Raw genomic sequence first — 24004 nt, 5'->3', positions numbered from 1 at the left:
TTGACAAGCGGTGGATTCAACTTCAGAGCCCTGGGACAGAGGATAGCTTCTACCCTTGATATTCATGCCATCCCCGAGCACAAGGGGTCAGGATGGGCCAGAGGCATCTGTGGCACCTGCATAACTGTCCCCAGTACCTTCTCCTTCAGTTGGCAATTGTCCTAGTCTCTATTTGTCACTTTGTTTAGGTCTTTCAAAGAATCTTGCAGGGTGCAACAGGGGGGAACGCATGCATGGTAGAGAAATCACTTCTGATACCTTTTGAAAACAGCATTCTTGTCAGTTTAAAATAAGTTGGTGTCAAGAGGCAATAATTGGTGCCTTTCCTAATGGGATGGTCTGTGTTCTCACTGTGTGTGTGCTAGAGCTCCTTGACCTCCGACATGTCCTGGAATTGCTGGAATGACCGCCACGGACAGACACCTCTTGGGTTGGAAATCTTACTTGCAGGGAGGTTGTACAGAGGCTGAAAAGGTTCATCTGGTTTTCACTTTGTGTTTGGTGGGCAGCAAAGTGGGAGAGGATGTGGGGAAGGAGCATGGAGACATAAAAGGACAAAGTGGACTTTTCTCCAATAAATTGCTAGGCTACTAAAGGTCTTGTTAGCAAGAGATCAAAGCTGGATAGAAGCTCCTTGCACTTTTTTTTTTTTAAACAAAAACCTGCTACGAAGACACAAAGCACACTAGACTTGGGATAAGCCCCAGGGAAACTTTATGTCCAAGTTAGGATAATCAAAAAGAGCTTAATTTACTCAGTTCTGGAATAAAACCAAGGCTGCATTCAGCAGTATTTGAAACCAGTTAAAGGTCAGTGGATGAGAAGCCCAGTTGTACTGAGATGTTTGCTTCTATGTTTTACATTGTGCTTTAAATTATGTACCTTCTTTTTTAATTAACAAAAAGATAATTGTCATGCCTAATCATTTCATCATTTTTAATTTTAAAGAAACCATAAGGAGTGCAAAAGGCATTTTCTAATCTTCATTATTTACCTCTTCACTCTGAGGGGCCCTTAATGCCAAAGAGAGTGTCTGTTAGTGAATTAGAATAAAACCACAAGATAATTACTTTCTGGGTTACCAATGCAACATGAGTTGCTTTTCATTGGGAGAATGCTGAAATGTTTGCCACAAAATTAAACCAATTAGGATAATAAGGGAAGGAGAAGAAGATTAAATTTATTTCCATCTGATTTAGCTTATTAATTTCTCAGGGGAGAAGGATTTCCCTGCCGTTGATCTCCAGGTTTTAACCCATGAGTTCCTTCTGTTTTCAAGAGGTACTTGAGATTTAATTCATACCCAAAAGGCTGGGCCACTGTGATTGGCTCAAAAGTGTCTGACCTTAGGAAGGAGGTTTGAAGGGTGAGAATCAGTGAACAAGTTAATCAACAAATTTGTATGTGCCAGGCATGTTCTGCAGTCTGGGAATTCAGTGTGAACAAGTCAGGGCTCCTGCCCTCCAAAAGCATATGATTTAATGGGGGAAAACAAACAACAAGCACATAAACAAATAGTATAATAATTGATAAGTGCTACAAAGATAATAGAATAGGGAAATGTGATAGTCACTTCTGAGCAGACAGGACAGCAAGGGCAAAGGCCCTGGGGCAGGGACAGACTTGGTGTGTGTGAGAGAGGGAAAGAAGTCCTGCACCACCAGGGCTAGGGCAGGAAATACAGAGCTGCCCCTACCTCCTCTTCCTTGACCACTTTGTTGTGGCCTTGCACTCCAACCTTTCCTCTCCCTGGTGAAACGGCAGAAGCTTACTGGGAAGGAAGATGCCCTGGAGGGATTTGCTGGATGTCTTGGCTCACCCTGCTATTGCTACTGGCCAAATGATAAGGCGTCTGGTGTCTCCTCCTTGCCAGCACCTTAGCGAATATCATTTTTTCACTAGGTTCAGGCCTGGGTTCACCCATAACTGTATGTTAGGGGTGGTCAGCTCTGAATAGGCTCTCCTACTTCTAGTTGTAGAAGATGGTATCCACTCCATCCAGTGAAGGTGAAAGGGATTTATTAAGAGGTACAGATGTATCATGTGCCAGCTGGGAGGGCTGAAGAAAGATTCCCGGTTGAACTTCCAAGAATGAGTCCCAAAGCCACACTGCAGAGCTGGGCCCCTAAGGGAGCTGCAGCCTCTGACACGATCAGAAAGCTGCTGCTGAGTCGGGAGGCCACGGCCGCAGCTGGCTGCCCCGGGCCCGTATGCCCTTGCTTCAATCTGCTCCAATTAAATGGGCATCCCATACTGGTCCTTTCTTCTCTCATAATGTGATTCCAAATCAAAATTTTGCCTGAGTGTATCTAATTAATAGGTCCCAAGTCATCGCAAACCTGAAAGGTTTGGGTGTCTGAGAAATGTAGTTTGGGGGGTTCTAGTCTCTATAGTAGAGGAGAGCTGGCTAGAAGCTGGAATGGGTGCTGAGCAAAGCAATCTACTTGAACCTGCCACCCGAGCTAAGGTTGGCTTTAACCATCTGCATCGTGAACACTGGGGCTTTTTCCAGGGACTCTGACAGTTTTTGGTCCTGTACTCCACGGCTGGGACAGCTGTAAAACCACAGGCAATTTTCCTTTTCAGAGGCTGCATTCAGGGGTGGGTGCCCTGAGGCAAGGTTTTATCTAGGTTGGGCTGGTTTAACCTGACAGAGATTTGGAGGTGCTTGGAGGAAAAGCTCATCAAAAGAACTGACATTTAGACTCTAAGCCCCAAGAGTGGGCAGACCATGGGGGGTTTTGCTCTTTTTTACAGCTGCAGTATCAACACAAAGCTTGACATGTAGTAGGTACCAGACACGTATTTACTGAATAAATAAATGCATGAAAAACAAGAACAGGATGAGGGGCCCTTTGGCATTAAACACTGGGCACATTCATTGGAGCCTGTGTGTTTAAGTGCTAACACTGCTTAGATATGCTGGGCACTGTTCCAAGTGCTTCACCAATATTAACTCAATTCTCATAACTGCTCTAAGGGATAGTACTGATAGCAATCCCATTTTAAAACCAAGGTCTGGAGAAGTCATGTTACTTGACCAAGGTCACTCAGATAAGAAGGGGTCGGGGTAGGAGTCCCCTGAATGGGTTGCCCCAAATATCTTCTGTTGTTTAAGATTTATCTTTGAATGATCTGGCCCATATAGATAGTCCTACATGCCTACATGTGATAATGTGAAAGTAGATGTGTATAATAAGGTATAGGATTTCATGTCGTTAATACAATGAAATCCATCTGTCCTTATTCCCACTTTATACCACCTCCCAGCCTCTTCCAGTCTCCTCCAGGCCATGCCTGGTCAGGTCTCTTCCCTCTTGTCCCTCTCCCATCCCAGTGCTCAACTGGGTTTCAGTTTTAGTTCCCAGGTGAGCCAGGTGGGCCTCTCAGGTGCCCTGCTGAGCCACCAGGAAGCTATACCTGCTTGATTGAATCCCAACACAGTGGTGGCCTGTGGGTGACACCCGCAGCCCTCTTGGTTTAATCCAGAGTTGCAGACCTTTTATTGCCCTGAATGTTGCCACATCCAAGCCCCGTGGTTTCTTTTGGGAAAGCTGGTGAGACCACGACACAGCCCAGAACCTCCTGTCTCCCACTGTCCCCAGGGCCTAGCTGCCAACCCCTTCCTTGGCTGCTTTATTTTAGGGTAATGGGTGCCTTGGAAAGGCTGAGATGGAGTACTGCTGAAACGTCTGGCTCAGGAGAACATGGCATTTGTGAATGCTCTGGAGGGCTGGCGCTCTTTACAGGGACAGAGTGGATTATTTGCAGAAACAACAGATAATTTGCTGGCAACCTCACAGAGAGCACAGGGCCACAGGGGACAGCATCCCCTTTGCCAGCGCAAGCAGCAGGGTGGGGGAGCAAGGCCAGGGAGGAAGGGTGTGCTCTTCAGATTTCTTTCCATCCCACCCCCTGCTTCCAAGCTTAGACGGCTCTCTTGAGGCAATTTCCTTCTATGAAGGTACCTGGCAATGGGGAAACCCTTCTGCTATCGAACGGCTGTCCCTCCTGCTTAGGACTACCCTCTGATTTCCATGGAGTTCTAACCTGATGTGCTTCAGGTGTAGGGGAAAGCCAGCCATGCACGGATTGCTTCCTCTGACAAAGGATCTCCCGCACTGGGAAGGGCTTGAGGCTCCCTGTGCCCAGGTTGGAATGGCCCCTGAAACCCTGCTGCAGACCCAGTGGGCTCTGAGCCCTTTAGCTCTTGACCTTGCCCCCTCTTAGAGTCACAGAACTACAGACCCTTCTCCATACCTTGGAGCACAGTTTTTCCCTTGGATTTTTTTTTCTTTCCCTTTAGTGTTTACATGAACTGGTTGAACTGTCACGTGGTGAGTTCGTGTTTATATTTGCAGAAGTACTGCCCAGGGAAGTTTGGTTTGTACAGAGGTCACCCCATCTCTGGGGCTTGGCTGCAGCCCCACGTTGGGGTTTCAGGAGTAGCTGAGCACACAACAGGCCACCCTCTCTCTTTTTACTTCTCTCCCTGCCCCAGGCTTCAGGATCCTGGTCCCAATGGCTCAGTGCCTCCCAGAGGAGGAGGACGTGGCAGACTTAGGGGAGAGTGGGGCTATCTTCCACCCTTTTCATCCTCAGCCTAACTCAGAGTTTTCCCACGACTTGTCTATCTCCTTTCCTGGAACTTAACTGTCCTGCATGGTCTAGAGGCACACTTGGGTTGGTGGAGCAGATCATAGAATTTAGAGATGGGCTGCTCTGTTGCTACCCTCCCTTCTACTGGGCTGATGATGCAGTCAGAGTCTTAGGATGGTTGAGACATTGGCTTTGGAGTCAGAGGAAACTGAGTTAGAATCGTGCCTTTGCCAGTTCCCAGCTGTGTGACCTGGGACAATACCTCTAAAGCTCAGTTTCCTCATCTTAAATGAATATAATAGTACTTTACCCTTAAGATCATTAGGGGAATGAATTTAGGGCATGTATACAAAATGTTTTTAATCATGATATCAATAAAATAATATCATGATGATGAGATAATAATATTTACTATATTATAGCAGTTATATTGGGCAACTTTCCCCCACCCCAGTTTCCCACCTCTGTTAGAGATGTGTTTCTCAACTTTTTTCTTCTTACTCCCCTAAGGAGCCTTGTTAAGCATTGATTTCCTTATCATTACCCTCTTCCTCCACATACTCTGTATCTGTTCATGTACTGTGACCTTTTGGTGGCCCAAATCATTGTAATATCTAAGTTTTTTTTATCCCCCAGAACCCATTTTCCCAGTATTGCCTCCACGGAGAATACATGTATTAGAGATATCCAGGGAGTCATGCAGGTTATTACAAAAGTCTTTTGATTAAAGGGAGAAGCAAGTAAACCCCAGTGTAGTCCTTCCGTGGGGATGGCTGTCCTCAAGAGGGAGACCCAAAGAAGCCCTGTGTCCATGCAGTCTTGGGCACTCACTGACCATGGGGGTGGACCAGAGCCTTTACTCCTTGTGGTTTAAATGGTGTCTCTTTTCTCCTCTCCCCCATTTACTGTTTGCTTTGGGGCAGCTCTCCCTGGAAGGAAGGTGGGGGGATCCAGACTCACTCTTGCTCATGGACTGGGGCCTAGTCTTCTACTGGTGTCTTTGAGACTCAGTGCTGACCAACATGCCTATGTTGTCCATGTGGCTGCATCTTTAACTGTACATGAGGCAGTGAAACAGGCGTGATTCAGGGAGCGGAGGCCTCATTGTTTGGAGAGTAGCATTTACGATGCAGAAACTTAAACAAGTGGGTGCTTGAGGCCATGTGAATGATTTGAGTGTGGATGGTCAGCACAGGGGTGAGGCAATGCCCTCTTTATGGTTGTGTAGGCCAGGCCCTGCACAACTCCAGGGGAGTCATTACAGGGACTGCCAATGGTGCTCCCAGGAGTTGTGCTATATGGCAGACCCGCACGGATGACCTCTTCTTTGCAAAAGTCTGATCACTAGATGCCTTCTCTTGGGAACTGAGAGAGTCCATGTTCACACTTCACTTGAAATTTATCCAACCTCAGTGATCATTTCTTTTTTAGTTTTCCCTGATTCTTCAGCAAAGACATTTGCATATACTTCCACACTACAACAATGGTTGGTGTGTTAGTCTTGCAGTGGCCAAGGGAACGAAGAGGGGGTGTTGTCCCATTTCAACTCATCCAGAATTTCAGTAGAGAAGGGGTAATAATCTCTTGGAAAGGATATGGTTCCAAATACTTGGGGTGACCAGAGGGCGGGCCCAGGTAAAGTCTGTGGCAGATTATCCTGAAAGCACATGCACAAGAAATCACATTTGATCCTGCAAATACAGGGGCCAGCTCTCCTGAGAAGGGACGCATTATCAGGGGTAACTCCTGTGGTACGGTCCTCTGTTGAGGGCTTTCTGTATGCCAGGCAGGCTGCTAAGTGCTTCGATTTACTTTCTTGGTCCATAATGTAGCTGATGATAATTTGCTTCTATTATTATTTGCTTCTAGACTTAAAAATGTTTTTCTGGAGTAGGTTTGCAGTACTCTGTCTTGGTCCTTTCTAGCTCTGACATCTTTTGGAATCTGCTTGAGCTAATTTTCAGTCAGTTCTACTTTAGTGTGGATGTGCCTATCAGCTTCTTTCCTGAAAGGAAATGCTGCTTATGGAGAAGAGAGGCTTGATGTCTGAGAGAGGAAAAGGCAGAGAAAAGGAAGGAAAAGTTTGAGAGCATGGAACACAAATGCTTGCGTTTAATGGCTCTGCCCCAATTCCATAGGAAAATCTTTAGGATTCCCTCAGTGTTACCAATCTGGAACATGCCCAGTCTGAAGAACATGCGGAGAAGAGGGTGTGTGTGTTTAGGAGGTGGGAGGGTGTCGTTCTAGGAAATGAGAATGTATGTGAATGGATTTTACAGCGGAAAGCAGGAATTAGAGAAAAAAATGATCAAATACTGACCTCTTTTGCTAAGAGGAGCCATATTTTGTGCATCTCTTGGCATCTAGGAAGGACTGACCACAGTTCACCCTGAATGGAAAGATCCAGGGAACTTTAATCCACTTCAGAGTATAATTATCTTTATAGTCAGCAAAATTTCCCTTACAGCTTCAATTTTCACTGCTTTCCTCTTATTTTATTTGGACTATACTGTATTTGGAAGTAGCCATGCATGAGCTTAAACACAGTAACCCAGATCTCCTTTGGTCCTCCCTGCCCCACTGGGCTCATCTTGGACCCCTTGGACAACCAATCCTCCAACTGGGTTCCATCCTGTAAGAAGGCTCGGTGGGAAGAATATGTAATAACACAGAAAAATGCCTGTGGGATAATGTGAAGAAAAAGAAGACATCACAGGACCCAAGGAAATTATATACATATTATATATGTTTAAAAAGTTACATCAGGGAAGACACTGGAAGAAATATACCAGAATGCTTCCCGTGATGAAATAGTGGGGGTTTTTCTTTTCCAATTTTCCAAGAGTTTAAAAATGTATCTCTTTTGCAGATCGTGTATCTGGTGGAAGTGGGTTTGGGCTGTCTCAGTCATGTAACTGTCATCCTCCTTTGTGAGGGTCTGTCTTCTGGATTTAAGAAAACTGGGTGGAAACCAGGCATTTTTCTGAATAGAAGACCTGGGGGAGGTTTTCCAGTCAACCTCACCTCAGATTTTTCCCTAAGCAACTTGCACACACACACACACACACACACACACACACACACACACACACTCATTCCCTTCCACCTAGGCTGCGTGCACAGAAAGCATAAAAGTGTTGCTGGAAGAGGCATCTGTGGAGACATTATTTAAGAACAGCCAGCTGGTCTCAACCCTTTTTCTAGCCACTTGAGATGGTGGGAACTCAGTGGTTGCTGAGTTGGACGTGGGAGAATTGCAGAATCCACTGGTGAATTGTTCCTTTGTTCTCCTAATCTGCTAATCCTGGAGAACAGAGAAAGGAGTTTTCCTGGGACTTGGGGCTCAGCCCTCCAGATCTCTCTGTGTCTGACCCCACCCAGAGGGTTGGATGGGGGAGGGCAGGTGGGAAGACACTGGCGAGAGGGTGGTGTCCAGGTTGTGAAACATCTAACAATGGCTCAACCATCGGCTTTCTCAAGGAGCTAGAGTTACACTGACCTCATGTTAGGACCCCTGTCTTTCCTGGTTCTGGGTGATAGCACTGTCTTAGTGGTCTCTGACTGGCTTCCCACTTCACCTACCCTTCACCCCATAGCGTGCAGTGGCTGGGAGCCAGGGAGCAGGAGCAGACCTTTTATATGTATGTTTAAATCTGTAATTCCCCTGATTTACTAGCCAATCAGCATCCCAATAATCAATTATCTCTTGGCCTAAACATGTTGTAAGTGCTGGTTTCCTTACTTACCTGGTTAGAGCCAAATGCATGGCTTAGTTTCCTGTAAAAACCATTTAGTTGCTCAGCTCCGTGGCTGCTGTCTGCTGCTTCCTTAAGCTCAGCATTGACTTTAGCTAATGTGTGTGGCCAGCTGCAGTGGTAACAAAAGCTAATGTTTATTGAGGGCTTGATGTGTGTCAGGTACTGTGTTGAGAGCATTCCACGTGTTAACTCATTCAGTCCTCATCTCCACTCTGGGGGGGAGTTCTGCTATTGGCTCCATTTTGCAGATGCAGAAGCTGAGGCATGGAGAGAAGCAACTTGCCTGAGATCCCCAAGCTGGGAAGCAGCAGAGCCTGCTTTCGAACATGAGCGCCATGGCTCCAGAGTCCACTTCCACCCATGTGCTACTGGGCTTACTGCTGCCCTGAAGAGGGTGCACGGGTGATCTGGGGGACGCATCCCTGACCCTGAGAGAACAGTCGTCCCAGATGGCGGGGAGGAAAGGGGCTTGATGCCACACTGGCACACAGAGGCACCACCTCGCAGAGGCCACATCTTTTCATTTGCATGTCCTGGTGCCAGACGCATAGCGAGCTTGTTAGGTTAACTGAATGAATGAATCTCTGAGTCATTAAATATCTGTCTGAGTCAGGGATGGTGCTTTGCGTTCCTGTAGGGGCAGGAGCAGATGTGTCTAATATACTCTGCACAGAAGCCCTTTGTGGATGAAGCAGAATGTGGAGATCATGTTCTACTTTTTTTTTCTTATTCTTCTTTATATCCACCCCTTCCCACCCACCTGCCACACACATTCATCATCATTCCTTACGATTATTCTCCTGGATATTTTCTTGATGTTCGCTTCCCCCCAGTGTGTGCCTCTCCTTCCGCCTGCCCTGGAGAAGTTGGCTTTTCCCAGCTGCCCTCTGGAACGGGAGCTGATACCTCTCAAGCAGCAGCCTGGGGGAACTCTGAGACACTGGGACTGAGGCCTAGGGCTCCTCGTGCCCGTGTAGTTTTTGGCAAGTTGCTTACCCTCTCTGAACCCAAAGAGGGAGGTGTTGTCTCTTGAAATTATGGAGGGGAGTGGAAAAACTCCCCCAGTCTGGGTTTTGAGAAAGTTCTCTTGCAGCAAAGAGAGGCTGTCCTCATGGTTGAAGGCTGGCCTGAGCTGGAATGTGAGGGGGCGGAATTGTGGGATGGACTTGGTGAGCAGCATGTGGACCTTGAAAGCTGGTCAAATGGCTTCAAATTCATTTCTTGGTGCATCTAAGTTTCTTTTTGCCTTGTGCCAACTTGAGCCATACTAGCAGGACTTTGTCAAGGGAACTGAGGCTGCAAGTGAAGCAGCTCCTTCCCAATTTCAGCTGGCATGAAAGCAGACGCATTGCCTCTGAGGGACACCTAGCTTTGCCAACTCCAGGCTCCGGACACTGGCAACAGCTGTCTAATGTGTCTAATGGCTCTGGCATGGAGCAGCAGGGTATTCTGGGTATTGATATGCAAATAAGTGGGGCATAATATGTGTGGGTGAGCAGAGGGATGATCTGCTCACAAGATTTAGGGTGTTCTTTGCCCCAGAGGACTTTCAATCTCTCCCTAATGCAGTGACTTAAGAGTAGGAGATGGAGGCAGGGAGAGGAGAGTTCAGAAAAAGGAGAAAGAGAGTGGGTAGTGGGAAACCAGCTGCCAGGACACAATGCCAGCTCCTGTTTCAGAGGGCTGCTTGAGAAAGAGCTGGGCCTGATCTCAGATGCACCCTCTGGGCTGCTGGGCTGCAGCCACACAGGCACCTGGCTGACACCACCCTCAGGAGTCTTGTAACTCTCTTTGGTCACTCCAGGTGATCCTTGTAAACAGAATTATCCCTGTCCTGAGGACTCTTGGAAGCCTGTCTCCTGTCTCCCCGCCTCCCAAGGACTTGGCTTTGCAATCTCCAGCCTCTCTTTTGTCCAGCTCATTCATTCACACTATTCAGCACCCTGCCCTGAAGGAGCCCAGGGTCAGTGGATGAATGGATGTCAAGGCTTCTCTAAGCGTGCCTGGGGACCCTCTCCCTGCTGACATAAAATAACTCCTGCATTGTTACCCCAAGTATGACTTTGAAATCAACCATCTATGGAGCACCATTTCCCCTGGAGTAGGCTACCTGTTTTAGCAGTCAGCACCTGCTTCTCAGTGGCCTACCACAATAACTACTGATTTCCTGCACATCTGCAGGGAAGAAAGTGGGGAGCTGTCAGGGCTGGGGTGGGAGGCACTCTGCTCCATAAGGTCACTCATCCATCTAATGGCTCTTTTCATCTATAGCTCCAAGTCCTCCACGGAGCCTCAAAGCCATGCAATGGCTAGTCTGAGGGGAGGGAGAGATTTGAAGACCCCATGGGCAGTTTTCTTGGTCTGGGTCTGGGGGGGTATTCATCACTCTCCCTGACATGTGTTCAGGCATGTGGCCTCACCTATCATCTGAGAGGCTGGAGATGTAGTGCCCTGGAGGTGAAGGCCAATGGTGAACAGCTAGGCTGTCTTTGCCACAATTGCTTCGTGTTTAAAAGCATAATCATTGGCGTCAGAAATACTTAGGCTGCAAGCTGAGTCCCACCACTAAGTAGTATGTGCTCAGAACTTTGGAGAAGCAATTGACCATTGGAGTTAAGTAAGGAAGAAGATTTTAAAGTGAGGTCATTTTGACACCAGAGCTGTGTGACTTGGGGCTGGTTGCTTATTCTCTCTGGGCCTCCAAATTTTTCATCTGTAAAGTGAGGCTAATAATACTCACCAAGGTAGTTATAGAGATAAAATGATGATGTGCTTAAGCCCTAAGCACAGGGCCCAGTCCATAAAGGCTTGGTCAGTGTCATCTGTCACTGTTACTACTACTTAGAGTCATTATGGCCACCACTTCAAGCTAAATCCTATAACAGGAGCTGGGGACTGTTAAGCTAAGCAGAAATTGTCCCCTGTACTAAAGGCCTCACAGTCTTCTAGGGGAGACTGAATGTCAACCAGTAATTTTAACATTTCTTCCTCAAGGGAGTGGCCATAGCGTGGAGGAGGAGGACTTCACCTTAGTGATTCAAGCAGTTGGTTGCATCTGAGATGTAGCTGAAAGAGGGGAGGATTTTGCCAGGTAGAGAGGTGGCAGGTGGGCAACCGGCTGAGGCAACGAGAAGGCCTGCGGGTGGGCAAGTGCTGGGCAGCCCACGTGCAGTGATGGGTAGAGTATGGTCTGTGCCCCTGGAGAGGTGCTGGGTGGGAGTGGAGGATAAAGGCTAGGCTAGTGGGAGCCCGATTAAGAAAACAAATGAAATGAAACTTGATTTTGGCCTGCGGACAGTAACGGGGCCCCTTTGGCAGCCTCCGGCCTGGCCTTGTGTTTGCCCAGAAAGCAGCCTCAGCAAGCTGCTGTCACTTCCAGAAGCCGCACATCCTAAGGCAGGGAGAGGCCTGGAGAGGGCCCATCACTTCCTGTAAAACAAAACTGTCTAAACGTCCTCTTCACCCATCTCTCCTCTCCATCTGGTGGCTACCATATTCTTTTTCTTTCTTTCTACAAACTCTCCCCTTTAGTTTCTATTTCCCTGCCCCAAAGGAGGTCCAAGCCTCTTCCACCCACCCAGGACTCCCGGCCCTTGCGCCTGGGTCCATCTTACTCTTACATAGAGCCATTCAGTGTTCCCTGCCTTCTCACTGTGTGCGTTCCTACTCACAGAGAACAAGGGTCTTCTCCATGCTTTCACCATCACGGGCAAGGTAGTGGCTTTTTCCCTATCAGATAGATAAACTGAGCTCCAACTTCATGGAAGACACAGTGTGTGGTGGTCATTAGGGCTGTTTATGTACAAGGGTAGATTTATTCTTTAATATCCACTTGAGTCCAGATGTGGCCAATGATTTGTTTTGGCCAGTGGGATGTATTGGAAGTATATGCCTCAGTTCCTGTTAAAAGCTTTAAGAGCTGACGTGGGATTGATACCACCATGCTCTTCCCCTTTGCCCTCTGTCACTGCCACTGACAGTGTTTGAGGTGATGGCCACCTGGGTCATCTTTGACTGGGTCCTGGAGGTAGGAGAGGTGGGGCATTGCAACAGATCTGCAACATGCATGTAGTATGAAAAACAACTTGTTTTTTTTAAGCCTCTGCGATTTGGGGATTGTTTGTTACAGAGCATAACCTGCCTGTCCGTCTGGACAGATAAGCCTGGTGATTGGCACTCAGTGGGATCCATCACAGAAGTCATCCACCTTCAGAGGGCAAAACCCTAGATCTCTGGCCCATGACACATTTTCTGATGAGTAGGAAGACTGTTGGGTGACAGGAAGAAGCATCCCCCACCAACCCCAACAGAGAAGATGCCCTAATGTGTGTTCCAGGTAACTTTGCCATCTGAGGAAAAGGGGGTGGGGATGCCTAGGATGCGCCGTCCTCCAAGGACCTCAACCTGGAGACCTCTGCCTTTCCTCTTGTGGATCTTGGGCTTTCCTCTTCTGCCTGCATGTTCTCTCTTCGGCCACTGAACTGTACTGAGGGACAGTACTAGGGCGGGAAGCCATCACAGGAACAAACTTTATGGAGTTATGTAGGGAGATAGTTGGCTCTTCAGCCTTAGATACGATGGGGGGCTGGGGCTGGGGAGAGGCTGGGAAGAGGAAAAGTGAGACAAGGACATAGAAATAAACCAGTGGAGAAAGAGAAGCATCTTGCATTCTGCAGGGACAGAGAATCACTTGAGGATGGTTTACAGTGGGGTGGGGAGGGATGGGAGCATGATTAACAACCTTCAGTGCCCAGAGTTCTCCAAGAGATGATAAACTGTATCCAGTGTCCTTTTATTCATTTATTCATTTAACCTAATGTCTACTGAGAGTTGCAAACACTGTGAATTCAAAGATAATCAAGATATGGTTCTAGGCTTCCAGGAATTCTCAGACAGATACGTCAGTTCTTGATTAAAACTCAGTGTGGTTAAGACTACTGGTGTCCACAAGTGAGTGGGCATAAAATGACTGAACAGTAAAGCTCTCAAACTGCTAAAGGTCCTGAGAGCCATTTCTAGTCAAGTCTCTATGCAGGAACTTCCCTTTCCCACCAAACGGAAGTCAAAATGGTCTTCCCTGCCTGGCAGCAGAGGATGCTGGGAGTCTGAGACCTTAATGCTTGGATAAAGAGAAAGCTGCTTCTAGAGAAGCAGACCAAAGCTATCTGCAGTTTGTTACTAAGGCAAGTTTTTTCTTTTTAAAGCAAACTAAGCACTCTGAGCACCAGTAAGCAGGAACTGGAGAAGTGGAGTGAGCCGTGGGGCCCATGTGGGAGGACAGACGCACAGAGCTCCGAGGGGAGGCCAGGCTGGAACAGACTGCTCCCTGGAGTGTGGGTCTCTCACCACTTGGAAGGACAGGGGCACTGGTAGAAGACGCAGGAACACCGCCCTCAGCCTTGTGGTTGTATGGATAGGACAAAGCTAACTTAGTGAAATGTATGTAGAGCTCATTGCAGAGTTTGGACTCTCCTTGTCTCATCAAATCCTTTGCACATCTTCAGAAAGCTAAGAGGTAAAGTCTTTCAGGTTCAGGTTATTTCCAGACTGTAAAAGACCTGACTTGACAATCAGGCAAGATTCTGGCTCCTAGTTGCACTATCACGTAAGCACCCTCTTTCAGGGTTCTGTCTTGGGCCCGCTTATTTGGGTGCAAGAGGGCTGTAGTTGAGTGCAGGAGCTGGTGTGCAAAGACAGCAGTGGGCCTGGGGAGGCAGTGACCTGCTCCTTCTGGGCTGGCTACCCCATCTCCTCCTCCAGGAGATCAGGGAAGGTTCTCCCAAGACAGTGGGGCTTGAGTTGTACTTTTTGGCTGAGATGTTGCGTTTTAGGAAGATAAACTTGCTGAAAAGGTGCAAAAGGGCGAAACAGCCTGGTGAGGTCAGGGAGCTTGCATAGTGGCTATGAGTAAAGCATACATAGTGTGCTGACTGTAGAGGCCTGTTTTCCCATGTCAAGATGGCATGTGGTCTAATAAAACGATCACAATTTGGCAATTCTAGTCTGCTTGTCCCCAGGGTGGCCAGACTGATTTCATCATAGTCATAGGATATCTATTCTCAGTGTTCTAACTATAGGCCTTGGTTTTAGGGTGAAACTGCCTTGTATTCGGCCATTCTTCGATTCCTTCTAACCCAGAGTCTATTCCTGTCCAGAGTCTCTTTAGCAAGACTTTTTTCCTTGGGCCTTTGGTCTTCTGAACCATCTGAATGTTGTATGTAAGTGATAACATCATCTGATTATTGGCAGCTTTTTTTCTTTCTTAGCAGGACCTAAACTAAATGGTGCATCTTAAAATGAACGCACTTTAGATTCAATGAGCTATCATTCAGTTGGCTGATGTGCTTCTCCGAACCCATTGAAGTCATACCATAGATAGCCTTTCACCTGAGTCTCTTTAGTTTCCGTTCTTGCTCCTACCACAGTTATCTGCTTAAATGGATGTCAGTTAGCTACATGTTGATAATCCTGAAGTTGGCATGCTTGAGGCTCACTTTATGTTTGATAACCTTTTTCTCAGTAATGAATTATAGATTAGGATTCAACAGGCAACACTTTTTAAGAAAATAGTTTGAAGTAGTGAAAAATTAGAAATGGACTAAACTTCCAACCGTAAAGGATAGGTTTAATAAACTAGGATACACCCGTATGATAGCATGTTATCTACCATGAAAAATTAGGTTGGCAAAGATCTACTCATAGGGAAGGTGTTGAAAATCATACCCATGTTTCTCCTATCCCAACCCTGCATAGTTTCATAATTGTCTACCATATAATCGCTCAGCCTCCATATTTTCCACAATGAGGATCCCTCTGTAAAAGCAGATGGAATGTCTTCCATGACCTGGACCAGGGGGTGAGTGACAGGAGAAAATGGCAGGAGAAAATGTTCACATCTCATTAACATGTTAAAAAAGCAGGTTAGATCCAGTATGATCCTGGTCATGGTAAAATATTTATATGCAGATACATGTACAAAATATGAGTTTTGTGTTCTTTGTGCTTTTTATCTATTTCCCAAATTTTTCCATTGAACTTGTATTGCTTATATAATAAAAAAATATGTCAAATTCACTACACATATTGGAAATTCTTCACCATGACTTTTTAGGGCCAAACAGGACTTCTTTAACTTTCACTGGAATTTTGCAGCCCAAAAACAGAAATTAAGAGTCTTCACAGACTGTTTCCTAGAGACAGAGCCATTAGCTATGGCAGAAAGAAAGCCAACACGGTCCTTTGTCAAGAAGGATATTGAAACCAGAATTCATTGCCCTGACCTCCTCGTACAGACTGTGGTGCCAACACATTCTACTTGCTGGGTCTCAAATAAAAATAATAGAGAGACTCACCCCACTGGCCCAGCTCATGGAAGACATTCCATCTGCTTTTACAGGGGGATCCTCATTGTGGAAAATATGGAGGCTGAGGGATTATATGGTACACATTTATGAAACTATGCAGGGTTGGGATAGGAGAAACATGGGTATGATTTTCAACAGCTTCTCTGTGAGAAGAAGGGAACATCCCTAGAAGCACGAAGTGGGTAATTTTAGAAAGGAATTTAAAAGGGCACACACTTTACAGAGCCATTAATATCTTCTATAAAGATTATGACCTTCCAAAGGTGGTACAGGTAAGTGGAGTTAATGGAGTGAGAGTATGTCCCTAACCTGGTAGCTTCCAGCCTTTTTGCACTTGTGTCATAATAATGGAAACACACTTGATATGAATCTCAAGATAGCACTTAATGAGCCAGCAATTATTACAATGCAGTTACAATGACTGCAGTGTGATGATGTCTTACAGTGTCTTTGAAAGCATCCAGTTTCCTCATTCATTGCTTGTGTTCCTTTCCATGCTGTGGTCCTTAGGAGCAGAACTCCTTATTACCCCGACATGCTCCCTTACATTCTCTGCAGGGGGTTCTTCCATGTTCCATTGCACATGTGTCCACCTTGGAACTCCTCTCTGTCATTGTTATGGGCTGAATGTTTGTATTCCTCCCAAATTCGTAAGGTGAATCGCTAACTTCCAACGTGGTGGTATCTGCAAGACCCTGGGAGGTCATTAGGTTCACACGAGGTCCTCAGGGTGGGGCATCCGTGCTGGAGTTAGTGGCCTTACAAGAAGAGAAAGAGAGAGCGGAGTGCACTGTCTCTTTCTCTCTTTAGGCACAGGCACGGAGGAAAGGCTATGGGGGCACACAAGGAGAGATGGCCTTCTGCAAGCTAGGAGAAAGGTTTCACCAAAACCTGACCATGGTGGCACGTTGATCTTGGACGTCCAGCTTCCAGAACTGTGAGAAAATAAATGTCTGTTGTTTAAGCCACCCAGTCTATGGTGTTGGGTTATGGCAACCCTACCAGTCTATGACAGTCCCCACAGCCAACTTTACCTGCTCTAAACTGAGTTACATGATATAATCAGCTCAAAGAGCCACACGACTATCACTGCCATGCCAGTGTGCACACTCCAGGGCAGAAAAAATGAATAGGTTTGTGGCTCCCTCGAAGGTCAGGGGGATATTGGTTGAGCACCAGTACCCCAGCCTGTGTTGATGGCCGGCTCCAGCATACGGTCAGAAAGCTTGCTGGGCTACATGTACCTTTGGTCTGACCTGGGGTGACACCATTCTTATGTTTTTGCAGAACAAATATTTGTAAAATGAATGAGTGAGGTATTCTTGGCATTTCAGAGGTCTCATTGTCAGCAGAATATTTTCTTTGGTTGTATCTCTGGAAATCTCTGGGGTTGTGACAATTCATCCATTCTCCTTCTGTAGCCAAATGCCCAACCCCACGTATAGAGTGAGCAGATAGGCTGGGGCGAGGAATGCCTCACTCAGGTGACAGGGGCAGACCACGGGTTGGAGAAATCTGGCTTCTTAGGCTTGGCTTCATGCCAAAGCCCAACTAGGTGGTAAACTAGTGGATCAAATTAAAAGTGAATATGTGTGTTTTGGTGGGGGAGTGGTTTTTAGGCATGTATTTGCATTTTGGTTAGGTTATATGTTGATTCCCTCACAGGTTAAGCTCTCAAGGCTGTGATCCTCATAGAATCATGACAGTTCTGATGGAGCAGAGAATAGGTCTGTCGTGTGAGCTTGTGGGTGGCTGAGGGTGCCATGCATGTAGAGGCTGAAAAAGTTCCCCAGGTAATTCTGACTCACTCCTCACTTGGGAACTACTCAGGGAATTGTCAGCTCGCTTTTGCTCCCTCGTGAAAGGGTTGTTTTGACGTCATTTCTCTGGATCTCCTTGATCCACACCCTAGGCTCATCACTTTCTAAGGTCATTATGAGAGAGAAATAAAAGCACAGCTCATTAATATGCTAATGAGCAACAACTGCCTGATTTTTTGCAGAGCCGTCTCTGCTGTAGGAGGGGCAGGCCACAGGGGTTTCTATTTATTAAACACTAAATCCCAGTGGACAGACAAGCCCAAATTCCACAACTTCTTTAAGTCTTTATCATAGGTAGAGCTGGGCTGAGGTTGGGCGGAGACTCACAGGGCCCTGAGGGACAGCGGTGGGGGTGTCCTTTGGGAAGGAGGACCAGGCAGCAAGTCTGGTGTGGGAAGGGAGAGGCCTGAGCCTAAGGCCAATCAGAGTATGTAGCCACACAAAGAAAGAGCAGGGGTCTTAAACCAAGTCCCCTGTTCTCTCTTCTCCCCTCCATAGGCAAGCAGCTGGACTCGGATCAGTAGTAAACTCAGGGGGATGAAGCCCACATCGAGGGCTCCTGGTGTATTAGTTTTCTATCTGCTGCTGTAACAAGTTACCACAAACTTGGTAGCCTAAAATTACATGACTTTATTATTTTACAGCTCTACAGTCAGAGCTCTGACATGGTAATCACTGGCCTGCAAAAACCAGGACTGAGTTCCTTCCTGGAGGCTGCAGGGGTGAACCTGTTTCCTGGCCTTTTCCAGCTTCCAGAGGCACCTGCGTTCCTTGACTCAGGGTCACTGTCCTCCTCTTTAAAGCCAGCAACATTTAATCTTTCGAGGGCTTTCTTCCATAGTCCTATCATTCTCTGACTCTCCTTTTCTACTTTTAAGGATCCTGCGATTACTCTGGGTCCACCTGGAACATCCAGGATGCTCTTCCATCTCAAGGGCAGCTGATTAGCAACCTTAATTCCATGTGCAACCTTCATTCCTCTCTTCCACATAACCTGACATATCCACAGGTTCTGGGGACTAGGGCAAGGGCATCTCGGGGAGGGGACCCTTATTCTGCCACCATACTGGGTGTTGCTCCAGGTCCACCTTCACCGTCCGGGACAGGTCCAAGGCATGTGTGGTTTTGAGAGCAACTCAGCTCTGTGAACTGAAGTCTTGAAGACTCCCTCCTTCTACTGCCAACTTCTACTTCTGCTCACCTCTCAGCCCAGAACACTCCTAAAAGTGTGTAAAGAAGAGTTCAGAGAAGAATTTTAAAAGGTGCACTAATAAACATGAAATTCTCACAACTAAACATGCATTTATCATTGGGCTCAGCAGTTGACCCCAAAGCATTTACCCCAAAGAAATGAAAGCTTATCTTCACACAAGAATGAATGCTTATAGCACCTTTATTTGTAACAGGCAAAAGCTGGAAACAACCCAGACGTCCTTCAGCAGGTGAATGAGTAAACAAGGTGTGCTACATTCATATGGCAGAATACTACTTAGTAACAAAAAGGAATGAACAACTGGGACATGGAACTACTTAGACCAATCTCTAGAGAGTTATGCAGGATGAAGAAAGGCAATCTCGGAAGTTAACATACTGTATGATTTCACTTATACAACATGCTTCAAATAACAAAATTTTAGAAATGGAATGCAGATCAGTGGTTGCCAGGGGCTAAGGTGGGGGTAGGTTAGGAGGGAAGTGGGTGTGGCTATAGAAGGGTAGCCCTAAGAGACCCTTGTGGTGATGGAAATGTCCGGTATCTTGACTGTATAAATACCAATATTGTAGTTGTGATGTGGCACTATAGTTTTGCAAGATGTTACCCACGGGGGAACTGAGTAAATGTTACAGGGGTTCTCTGTGTATTATTTCTTACAACTGCATGGGAATCTTATCATTTTCTCAAAACTGTAGATTCCCATGCAGTTGTAAGAAACTTGAATTAAAAACAAAAGGCTTTCGACCTGCAGAGCCAGCACTGGCCTTGGAGAGGTTGCCAGCTTCCCAGGTGGGTTAGGGGAGTCCCAGGGGACATCATGTGTGCACTGTGGGCAGTGGGTGGGCTCAGGGCAGGTCTGTAACTCAACTTGTGTCACTTTGGAAACATTCCTTTTACTGAGTTATGAATATGGGCAACTAATTCATTTCTTCCCATGCCAAGCAGTTATTTTTACATACAGCATTAAGTGTAGGGGACACTGAGGGTTCCAGCCACCGGGAGGACATATCCCAGGTCAGCCACCACCTCAGCTGTCTTCCTTTGTCCCTTGTCACACCCTGTCCTGCATCCTGTCTCCTTCCACAGGCTTCAGCAATCCTGCTGGGTAGAGGGTGCCTGGTGCTGGGGCCTGCCCACCTTGGTGGGGCCTGGCAGAGGGGTGTGGGAGAGGGGTGGGGACCCACTTTCGCTTCCCTCCCCTCCCCTGTTGACCAGACAGCCATGTGCAGGCTGTGGGGGAGGGAGTTGGGTCAGCAGTCTGAGGCGGCTCCTGGCTGGCTCCTGGGCCTGGCTCTGCTCAAGGCAAGAGCTGTCAACTCTGCCCTTTTGAAAATGAGCAACAAAGGGCAAAAGGGAAGAAAAGAGAAAGGGAAGTGGGGGGAGCCTGGTGGGAGCGGGTGAGGCAAGGGCTGAGAGAACAGGTGGGGAATATTTAAACAGAAGGCCTGACTCAGCTGTTTTCTTTCACTGAATTTCCAAAGGACTGTTTGTTTTAGCTCCCCCAGGCCTGTGACAGGCTCGAGGCTGGGGGCCCATCCCTGGGGAGAGGAGCCCGGGCTTTGGACGGGAGGAGGCCGAGCAGGCATCATCTGGGCGCACGTCAGCCATCCTACGGCAGGGAATGGGCTAAGGTTTCCCTTTCTGGTTTCTGAGCTCCAAGGCAACTTTCATCAAAGGGCTTTTTACCCAGGAAATCTCTGGGCACCGGAGAGGCTGGAGAAGTGGGAGAAGTTTGCAGAAGAGATGTGGCCACCCCCTGCCCCCCAAGTGGAGAAGAGAAAGTAAGTGCTGTATGTTAGAGATTCTAGGTATTGATCTAGAAAATGTGTACACAAAAAGAATGACAAAGTTGAGGAAAACAGAATTCTCAAGCTCTTCCCAGTCTAATTATTGTAAGACCCCCCAAAAGTCACTTTTCTCTTCCCAGAAGAATGCCTATGCTTTCTGAAATCTTAGTTCCATGATGATCTTTACAAATAAGGCAGGGCTTGGGACTTGTAATTAGCTCTTAACAGACCACACCTCCTATAGGAAGGCCTCCAGGTCACCTTAAAAGGAGTTGTGTTTGTATTTGGTCTCCTCCAGTTCTCTTTTTCTCAATGAATTCACCCTGGACCTGCATATATAACCCTGGATGTCAGTGACATGGTCTGTAGTGGAGAAGCATAATTTGTAAATCCAGGGAGGTATTTCTTTGTCTAAGCTACCATTTTGAAAGCTAATTGCTTCCAAAAGGTTCTGCCTTATTGGGCCACCATTAGTGCTTATGAATAAACGAAGCAGTTTTAGGATTTGATAGATTTCTTCCTGGGCAGTTGGGTTCAACCTGAATTCAAGCTTGGAATACATTTGGTAGAGCGCAAAGCTGCACTTAAACTAACACATGATTAGCATTCAAAGAAAAGTGTGATTTTCAAATTATACTTTAATTCTTGAATTTGCTAATTAACCCCCTCCAACCTCCAACTGCACTTGCAAGACTGCAGTCCAGCCTGATGTTAGCAGGTATTGTCCACACTGTCAGTCTCCCCTTGGTATTGGGCTCCTGACCCCTCCTCCGTCTCCTCCTCTCCCCTCCACCCTCTATTTCTTCCTGGGACTGCCTGGAGGTAGCTCAGCAAGACTTTGCCTGGGCTTGTCCACTCTCAGAGGTCAGGGAGTCCTGCATTCGCCCTGCACAGAACCCAGTGCAGTGTCAGGGATATGTGCTTATTATGAAATGCCTTTGACTTCGATGAAGCAAGCAAGGGAAAGAGGTGGGTCTGGGGCAGGCTTGCAATGTTTTACCTGGTGGTTTGTTTGACATCCAATCAGACTCAAGAGACAAAAAAGCAAAAACAAAACAAAACAAAACAAATTTCCATATTTAACCAGAGTCATAATCCATCCAGGGGAATATTCTCACACCCTAAAAGTGTGTCAGATCCAACACCTATCCCAATCACTCTACTTTAGCAGGGATTTGCCTGAAGTGGGTAGGATCTGTTCCTTACAGTTCCTCTGTGACTCTGGACATGCCACTCACTCCTCTGCTCTGAAAAATTAAGAGGTTGGATTACATGAGAGGTTCTCCTCCTTTTTTTTTTTTTTTTAACCACTGAGGTCCCCAGGATTTCTTTTATTGTTTCATGAACTCCACGTTGTGGGTATTTGCGATTAGGATCTTCAAGGCTAATGTCCTGTGTTCTAAATCTTCAAAATCGAAAGCTTAGCTGCCAGTTAATGCATAACTGGTATTTGCCATATGGAGTGTATTTAATGTCAGTAAAAAACTGCAATTATTCTAACTTGCTAAGTGCTAGGTCCTGTACTAAGCTCTATATGCTTGATCTTTATCCTCACCAAAATCCTTTAAAGTGAATGTTACCTTTTCACCCATTATATCTATTTTATTATTTATTCATTTTATATTAAGGCTTAGAGAAGTTAAGTGACTTGTCCAAAGTCACACAATTGGTAGAGAGTGATACAATTGGGATTTGAAGTCAGACCTATTTTAATCCAAGTCCTCCATTCTTGTCTACCATCACTACTGCCTACATTCCCAAAGACAACGTATTACCACTGTTTCATTTAGCGTGTTGACTTTTTTCTGTTCAGTTCCTATTCTGTCTTTTAACATGCAAAACATAGCTCATGAACCCTCATCAGAAGCCTATTTGGGACAAGTGCATAGACAAGAGTTATGCACTAAAATAGAGTTAAATACTAAAGAATTAAGTGCTAAAATGGATAAATTGGATTTCATCAAAATTAAAAATTTTTGTGCTTAAAAGAATATCATCAAGAAAGTGAAGAGACAACCCACAGAATGGGAGGAAATGTTTGTAAATCATATATTTGCAAGGAACTTATATCTAGAATATACAAAGAATTCTTACAACTTAATAATAAAAAGACCCCATTAAAAAATGGGCAAAGGATCTGAACATCCATTTTTCCAAAGAAGATATGTAAATGGCCAATAAGCACAGGAAAATACTCTCACCATCATTAACCATCTGGGAAATGCAAATCAAAACCACAGTGAACTATCACTTCACCCTCATGAGGATGGCTGTAATCAAAAAGTCAGATAAGAATAATAGTAAGTATTGTTGAAGATGTGGAGAAATTGGATGCCTCAGACATTGCTGGTGGGAGTGTGAACTGGCAGAATCTCTGTGGAAAATAGTCTGGTAGTTCCTCAAAAACTTAATGCAGAGTTACCATAAGACCCAGCAATTTCAGTCATGATATATACCCAAGAGAACTGAAAATATGTCCACACAAATATTTGTATATGAATATTCATAAGAGCCCAAAAGTGGAAATGACCTAAATGTCCATCAACAAATGAATGTATGAACAGAATGTGGTATATCCTTACTGTGGAATATTACTTGGCAATAAAAAGGAATGAAGTACTGATACATGTTAAAGTATGGCTGAACCTTGAAGACATTAAATTAAGGGAAAGCAGCTAGACATGAAAGATAACAGATTGTCTAATTCCATTTATATGAAAGATCCATGATAGAAAGATCTATAGAGACAGAAAGAAGATCAGAAAATAGATTACTGATGCCTAGGGCTAGACTGTTGAGAAGGAACGAAAGGTGACTGCTAAGGGCTTGGAGTTTTTTTTGTGTGTGTGTGGCAAAAATGTTTTAAAATTGATTGTGATGTTGGTTACACTCTGTGACTAATTAGTGACTCCGAATATACTAAAAACCACTGAATTGTACATTTTAAATGGATGAATTAAATTTCAATGAAGCCGTTACAAAAAAGAAAAAAAAGGAGTTAAGTGCTAAGGACCTGTAATGTTGGTGAGAGAAGAGCGTTGGAATAGTCAAGCATAGCTTCCCAGAGGAGGTGGAAGTCAGGCTGGGTCAACAAGGAGTAGGATTGATGGTGGAGAAGCAGTTTGAGGTCTTTCCAGGTTTAGGGGGCCAGTATCAGGAAAGGCCTGGAAGCAGGGGTGGCCTTGGCATGTGTGTGGGGCTAAGAGATGATCTCCCTGGCTAGAGAAGAGCATTCACTGGGGAGCTCCTGTGGGAGATGCCACCAATCTACAGGCTCTGAAATCTAAGGTAGGGGGAGACTCTCAAGGCAGGGAGACACTGAAGTTCCTTGATTAATTTCATGAGAGCAGTATTTTTGGGAATTTCAGCTCTTCATTTGACAGAGAAGTGCAGGCCGAGTTGGAGTGGGGAGAGATTAGAAGCAGGAAAATAGATAGCTTGTTCGAGTAAATCGAATGAA

This window comes from Manis pentadactyla, chromosome 6 (genome assembly GCF_030020395.1).
Source record: "Manis pentadactyla isolate mManPen7 chromosome 6, mManPen7.hap1, whole genome shotgun sequence".
Classification (NCBI taxonomy): domain Eukaryota; kingdom Metazoa; phylum Chordata; class Mammalia; order Pholidota; family Manidae; genus Manis; species Manis pentadactyla.
The sequence above is the reverse complement of the archived record's forward strand: the minus strand, read 5'-3'. Positions refer to the sequence as shown.